Genomic DNA, 7,587 nt, shown 5'->3' on the forward strand with positions numbered 1-7,587 from the left:
AAGAGAAAGCCCCGAAAGTGTCTCTGTCCCAGCTTTGCCAGTGGCTTTGTTAGCAATACGACAGTAAGGAGATTATGTTCCCTCTTTGAGACTCAGTTTATCCATCTGTAAAATGGACACCTCACCGTGCGCTCCTTGAGGACATAGTTCTGGTCTCATTTATTTATTCACTAAATCAATGGTCATTTATTATGGGTCAGGCACATTGCAAGGATCCAGGAAAGCAAAGTGAGGAAAACACACCTTACCTGTGAGTGGTTCACAGACGAATGGGAAAGGGTGGCAATTTAACAAGTGCTATAGTTGGACTTCTGTAAATTGAATTTTGAGCAACCCATACGTTATGACCCACCAGCATTCTGAGCAGCAGTCTTAAAATTTTTTTAACCATTTTTTAATTGAAGTATAGTTAATTTACAATGTTGTATTAATTTTGGGTGTACAGCAAAGTGATTCAGATATGTGTGTGTGTGTGTGTGTGTGTGTGTATATACTTTTACAGATTCTTTTTCATTATAGGGTATTACAAGATACTGAGTATAGTTCCCTGTACTATAAAGTAGGTCCTTGTTGTTTAGCCATTTTATACATAGTGTGTATCTGTTAATCCCAAACTCTTAATTTATCTCCCCCCATCCCCTTTGGAAACCACAAGTTTTTTCTCTATATTTGTGAGTCGATTTCTGTTCTGTAAATAAGTTCATTTATATCATTTTTTTAGATTCCACCCATAAGTGATATCATAGGATATTCTTGAGCGGGCTGGCTCTGAACTTTTGTACCAACATCACAGAATAAATCTGGCCATCGCTTGGCAGCGCTGCCGCTAGCAAACAGTGCTTTTGCATACTTTGCGGCAGTCCTAGCGGTGCAAGGAATGTGCCTTTGGAAGGGCCTGGGGGGAAGGGGTGAGGTGGGTGGGGTCAGGAACCTGCCACATGTCAACTGTAGCTGCCCTGGGATCTGAGCAGTCAGTATTGAACTTCAGTAGTCACTTACGTCTATTGCCTCAAGCAGGTCAACCATGTATTTAATAGGGAAGGAACAACTTAAAGACCAGAGGGATTTAGAATAGAATAGTTTTAGCTCCCTGGGAATCTAACTCCCAAAGGAATGTGAGAGGATGATTGACGTACACATATTCAGCTTTAGAACATGTTTTTAGGACACAGTATGAATGGTAATCCAGAGTGACCATGCTACCCCAGTGGCACACACAGGGCTGCTGAATACGGTTGTATATGTTGTGCACTTCGCAAAGGTGTTGTGCTGAGTGGGCAAGTAGAGGCTGAAATGCCGCCAGTGCTGGACTCCCACGCTTGCCCTCTGCAGGGCTGTGTCAACCTGAAAAACCTTTAGAGAAAAACCTGAAAAACCTGAAAAAGTTTTAGAGGTGATGGAGGTAATGTTAGCACAACAATGTGAATGCACTTAACGCTACTGGACTGCTCACTTAAAAATGGTTTAAATGGTAACTTTTATGTTACGTATATTTTACCACAATTAAAAGTGATGTTATAAACTCCAGGACCTCATTCCTTTAAACACTACCTTTCAGTGATTGGGTCATTCTTTGCCTTGGGTCTTCACCAAGCATCTCCGTATACTGGCTCATAAGGACACACTAGAACTTTCTAGGTGAGGAGCCAAGGCTCAGAGCGGTCCAGTAACTTGCAAGGCCACCTTTGCCCAAAGGCACCACGGCAGGGGGACCATGGCAGCACCAGGCACAAGATTCAAACTGCTCAGCCAGTCCGACTTGAGTCTCTGGTCCAGGTTGTAACAGGGAGGAGGCAAGTCTGACTACAGGCTGGATCTGTTTCTTTTACTTTAACCTTTGCTTTCCACTGCTTTTGTTCACTAAAAGGATACTGTCTATAAGTAATGGCCTGCCTCGGGGAACCCTGCCCCTCTGCCTAAATGTTAAAGTGCCTTTGTTCAGGGAAACATCCGGACCCTGTCCACCTGTGGATGGCTACAGGAAAGAAGAAATTAACACATCCCTTCCCTGAGGCTGGCTATTCCAGGGGATATTTGCTAAACTTATGGCCTTTTTACTTTACTTCCTCGTCTCCTCCCGGCTCTGTGCTATAAGAGAAATTGGCATCCAAACCCCAGTAAGATGGTTTTTTGGAGACACTAGTCTGTCATCTTATCAATCTGCCGGCTTTCCGAATAAAGTCGTCTTCCCTGCCTCAACACCTCGCCTCCCAATTCATCGGCCTGTCGTGCGGCGAGCAGAGCGAGCTTGGACTCGGTAGCAAGGTGTTTTACCCTCAACTGCGATGGTGATCATTAAATCTCAAATAAGCAGCCTAGTAATTTTATTCACTGTATAACTGTTGAGAGTTTTGGCAATACTTGTTGGGAGGCCCCCAGGCTGGCCAGCCACTCGCTGGGGTGTGGTGTGACACTGCAGTTGACAATCCCCAGCTGGGAGCCAAGAAAAGAGAAATTGCAGAGCCAGCCAGAGGTGACAGCATGGGCTCAGCCTTGAACAATGGGGAAAGAGACTTGAAGTGGGGGGACATGCACATTAGGATCAGGGGGTGGGATGACTCAGGGCCGCTGCTGAAATCCAGCATCCTTCTGCTGACAGAGTCAGGTGCCCTTGGGGCTGGGGCTGTGTCCACCTGGAGGAGAACAGCCTTTTCCTAAGGAGGCCTCCAGGGCTGTCAGGGACCTTGCGGCAGTGCTATCTTGTGGGACTGAGGGTCCCCAAGCCTCGCCTTGGTCTGCGTGCACTGGAGGCCTGGCTCACCAAGGTGTTCCCTGAAGACTGATTCCGCCTCATCTAGGATGTTTCTAAGAGCAAGGCCTTTCTAGCTGGACAGACCTGGGGTGGAGTCGGGTTGTGGGGGGGGACCGGGGGAGGGGGCTCAGGCTCCACCTTTCCCTTGATGAGTGCCCTGAGCCAGACACTGAAGCTGTCTTGTACTTATTTTCCTGGCCAGTAAGATGCCCACTTATCTTCCTCAGGGTGTCATGAGGATTGAATGGAGTAATCCTTCAAGGTGGGGCCTGCCTAGCATGAACTAGGTGCTTAGTAAGGCCAGCCCATGACTCATGATGGTTCTATTTCCACACCAGGTGCCCTAGGGAGAGACGTTGGCCCACACAGGTTTGTGGGACTCTCATTGATGTGTTGTGCTGGATTTTTCCCCAGGTAAATGCACCAGACGTTGTCCTCTGGGACTACATCTCTTTGTACAAGAGCTGAGTGCCTCTGAGTTTTTAGCTACATCTTGGAGTAGCATCCAGGGCTCAGGTACCTCTTGAGAGCATCCTCCCTCCCTCCCTTTGTTCCTCCCATCCTTACCATCCCTCCATCCTTGCCTCCCTCTTTTTCTCCCTCCCTCCCCCTTCCTCCATTCTTAACGCCCTCCCTCCACCCTCCCTTCCTTCCTTTTGGCCCCCTCCACAATCAGGAGAAGGGGGTGCCTACCGTGAAGGTCCCACTCGAAAGCTGCTGGGTGCACGATGCTTGGCTTTGAACAAGATGGGGACTGAGCCCTTTATACCCCAGGGAAAACCCTTAGTCATGCGGTCCCCCTCCCCCTCCTCACATCAAGAGGACAGCCTTTCATGATTCTGGCAGGTGGGCTGCCTCTGAGGGGGAGGAGGCATCATAAGGCTCTGGCTTGGAGCAGGTGAAGACTCCATTAAGAGGCCCATCTTGAGCCTCAGAGGAGACCCAGGCTCTAATTAGAGAACAATGGCTCCCCTGTTCCACACACCCTACCTCATCTCAAAGGCTTGGAGGCCCAGAGATTATGTCTCGGGGTCATCAGGGGAGTTCCATGAAATTCACAAGAGCTCTCCGTCCAGGAAAAGGGCTGGCTTTGTCTAGTTAATTTTCCAGCAAGAGGATCTCTGGGGTGATTCTTCTATGTGCCTGGCCTCCGGCCTGGGAATTTGATACCTCTTTCCTTTAGGGCTTTTCTGCACAAGCTGGGGGGTAGGGCGAGATGGGGCTTTGAAATCAGACATCCTAGGTTCCAGTGCCCATCCTGCTTACTCATTACCAGAGGGATATGGAGCTTGGAGCTTGTCACTGCCTAGCCTTGACTCCACATCCATGGGGAGTAATCCCACGAGGACCGTGAGAATGAGGTGAGCCAGGTAAAGGGCATGGATGGTAGTGGGGCCCATTAAATCCTGGTTCTTCCCCTTTCCTTGATAGCCCCCTTGGGAATTGTTTCCTTTGCAGATTTAACAAGGAGAGAGAACATTTCTTGAAAGCCTATTGGGCACCACAAATGTTTTGACAGGATTTTATCCTCATCATCCTGACAGTGGTAGGATACAGCACTAGCTCCATTTTACAGATGAGACAAACAGGGGTTGTCGAGGTTTGAGGAGTTAGTCCGAGCGCACGTGTGATGGGACCGCTCTTGGCTTACAGGTGAACCTGGCTGTGAGCTGTTCCCTCCACCACTGCCTCCTGGAGAACCAGGGCTCATCCAGTGATCAAATCTGGGAAGAGCTGAGCCTTTACAGAGCCCACTGAAGGGTTTCTTCAAATCATTAGTTGTCCTTGTGCATCGAAGCTTTGTTTCGATCATTAATTATTGTTCAGTATCTCAGGTGCACAGAGGAACGAAGCTATGCCACGCCCTTCCTTTCTCACTAATACAGAAGACGCACCATCTCTAAAACGATTATGTCAAGGGCGGTAGATGGATCAATGTGGCAAAATTCATCTTTTCAGCATCTCCAGAGCCTACGTTCTGCTCAATGCCAAGGGGTAATAACAATCTGCATAGGTGTGTTGTTCTAGACATTTCTCGGGATTTGAGAAGTTCATCTTCTTCCCATAGCCAACAACAGGGTATCTCAACCTTAGCACTATTGATATTTTCGTCCAAATAAGTTTTCGCTGTTGGGGTCTCCTGTGCATTTTAAGGTGTTTAGCGGCATCTTGGGGCTCTACCCACTAGATACCAGTAGCAGTCCCCCTCCCCAAGTTGTGACAAACAAAAATGTCTCTAGATATTGCCAGACAAATATCTCTGGGGGTCCAGATCACCTCTGATTGAGAACTACAGGCCTACAATATCCCTGGAACCTTGGCCTTTTCCTTCTCTGTTGATGGAGCAGGGTGAGATCAGTTTTCACAAGAACTCAGACATAAGAGAAAAAAGGCTGTTGTATGGGAGTTTCAAATTTAAGATTGCATTATGATAGCACCCTATTTCCTCACTCACACAAGCCCCCAACACAGGGCACCTATTCAGAATAGGTGGACATAGCAACATGCACACACGAACTCATAGAGATACGCAGTGGGACTAGGAAACACACACAGAATCCCTTTTGCTCCCTTTTCCCCTCCCCCTCTCCTTCCCCCTTCCTTTCTTTCTCTTGCTAGTTTAGCTAGTCTTTTGGACTTGAGTCAAGTAGACAGAAATGCACCTGTGCTTTGCCTCCAGGAAGAATCCTGGTTAAGGATGTTACATGTGTAGCTGCATGGTCTCCTTCATTGGCTGGGGCACCATAACTGTCCTATCTCTCTACCTCATCAGTAAACCACTGGTGGCCACATATGCACAAATGAGTAGCAACGCCAGTGTGGAAGCACCCCCTGAGGCCTCCTCATTGCCCTAAGCATCCGCCACATCAGGACTTATTCAGCCCAGGAGGGGCCAACCTCCCCTTACACTCCAAGAGGCTGTGGACTCCAGGCTCCGGCCAATTTTCCTTGGGCCCTATTTACTTCCCGCCGTGGCTGCTGTTGGGATAGTGTGACCCTAGAAAACCGGTCCCATGTGGTGCTCTGAGCCTTTGTCTCCTCTGCGTGGGCCTCAGACGTCCCCCACACTCGGGCTTTTAAAAGTTGTGGTCGTGCGTAATCATTAACCCTAAAGGGTGGTTGGTGGGTTCCACACGAGCAGACAGCCGGGGGTCGGGACCAAGTCGTCCATCAGTTCATCCTCTACTTTCCCTGATGATAAATTACTCTCTGTGGAACCTCAGGGATCATTTCCTGCCAAAGGTCCCTAATTAATATCAATTTGATCCATCACAGAGGGTCGGGTCAGATTAACCCACACTTAATGAATGATGCTGTTTTCTTGATTCCTACCCAGGTACGCATGCCTTTGCCTTAGCAAATTTACTGTGTCCTCCTCAGCTTTGCAAACAAGGGGCCCTTCGCAGGCCCTAGGAGGCCCGACCACAGCTGTTTATGAGCTTGACATTTGCGTAACTTTGAGGGCCCCTCGGGTGTCCTGGGGATTAACAATAAATCTTTCTGTGTTTGACCAGACAGGGAAGCATCGAGCTACTTCCTTCACGAAAGAACCTGATGTTCACTGGTCGTGCAAGGACACTCAGGGTCTTCCGAAGGGGGAAAACTGTCTCCACTTGGATGCTACTTGGAAAGTGGCGGGCATAGATCATAAAGGAGGGAACGCCGATGCTCGGCAGCGTGCGAGGTGAGTGAGTGGAGGGAAGCTGTCCCTGCAGTGAGGAACGAAGGGGTCCAGACGGGGCCACTGGAGAGAGCTTAGTAATGCTCTGCGTAGACACTCAGCATTTACAGAGATACTGGAGCAAGCACAAACATGGAAATAGCATACAGGGGCCTGATCCCATGAGGGGGATGGCTCATCGTGTGAGTGTGCAGTAGAGGGATGACTCAGGAGGGCATTCGAACCATGCATCTGCCAAAGAAAGGTCTGGTCCTTGAACAGTTCCTAGGACGTAACCTCTAAACCCTTGGGATGTATTGCTTGGTAAGTGTCTTTGTATACCCGGGGCTTTGCACCATGCCAGGTAGTCTAAGCTAACAAGGTGATTTGTAGTGGGCGCCATGGGTCACACAGTGTCAGCTTGACCTCTGGTGGGGCTGGAGCCTGAGTAACTGAGCTCAGCCATGTGGGCATTTCATGTCCCCGCATGACTGACCCCCAGCGAAACCCCTGGACTCCACAGCTCGGATGAGTTTCCTGGTTGACAGTACTCCATACATGCTGCCACACATCATTGCTGGAGGAATTCGGTGCTGTCCATGTGAGTCCGCTTGGAGAGGACACAACCAGGAGCTTGCGCCTGGACTCTGCCCTCTGCGCCTTTTCCCTTGGCTGACCTTAATCTCTACCTTTTTGCTGCACTCAATGGTAAATGTGACTCTAAGAACTTTTCTGACTTCTGTGAGTCCTAGCAGTACATCATCAAACCTGAGAGTGCCCTTGGGCACCCCCAAATACGGTGGGACGCACAGAAGAGAAATCAAGCCCAGACATCACAAAACAACACTCTCCACCTCCCCGTGAGGGAAGGTTCTCATCACCTCCTGTTTAGGGGGCTTGGAAGGTTATGTGGATCGATAGTACAGCAAGTCTGATGAGTTGTAGATAAGCAAGTTTGAATAAACTGTGCAGAGAATTCATATGTGACTCTCTCCAGAGGATGGGTTCAGCTTTCCTCATTTATCCTTGTGTTGCCTTCCTGAAGTCCCAAGTTTAAGCCATGTCAGAGTCTCAGTGCCTGGACTGGTTTGTTCATGCAAGCATGACACCCCACATCCCGTTTCTTCAGTCTCAGTCACCATGGGAGTCCCTTGAGCATAGCTACTAGGTTTCC

General features: G+C 49.0%; 1 protein-coding gene across 7 annotated transcripts in view; it reads left to right on the forward strand.

Annotated features, from left to right (window-relative positions):
* The window catches only part of EFR3A (EFR3 homolog A), a 181,206-nt gene that overhangs the window by 128,493 nt on the left and 45,126 nt on the right, over nucleotides 1-7,587 (forward strand). For 6 of the 7 annotated variants that reach the window (XR_009516671.1, XR_009516673.1, XR_009516675.1 and 3 more), the window contains exons 24-25: nucleotides 3,167-3,268; nucleotides 6,268-6,437. The gene's annotated coding sequence lies outside the window, so the exon portion shown is untranslated. The remainder of the gene's footprint in view (nucleotides 1-3,166; nucleotides 3,269-6,267; nucleotides 6,438-7,587) is intronic. The other variant, XR_009516672.1, reaches the window with a different exon arrangement.

Source organism: Delphinus delphis, chromosome 17 (assembly GCF_949987515.2).
Source record: "Delphinus delphis chromosome 17, mDelDel1.2, whole genome shotgun sequence".
NCBI lineage: Eukaryota > Metazoa > Chordata > Mammalia > Artiodactyla > Delphinidae > Delphinus > Delphinus delphis.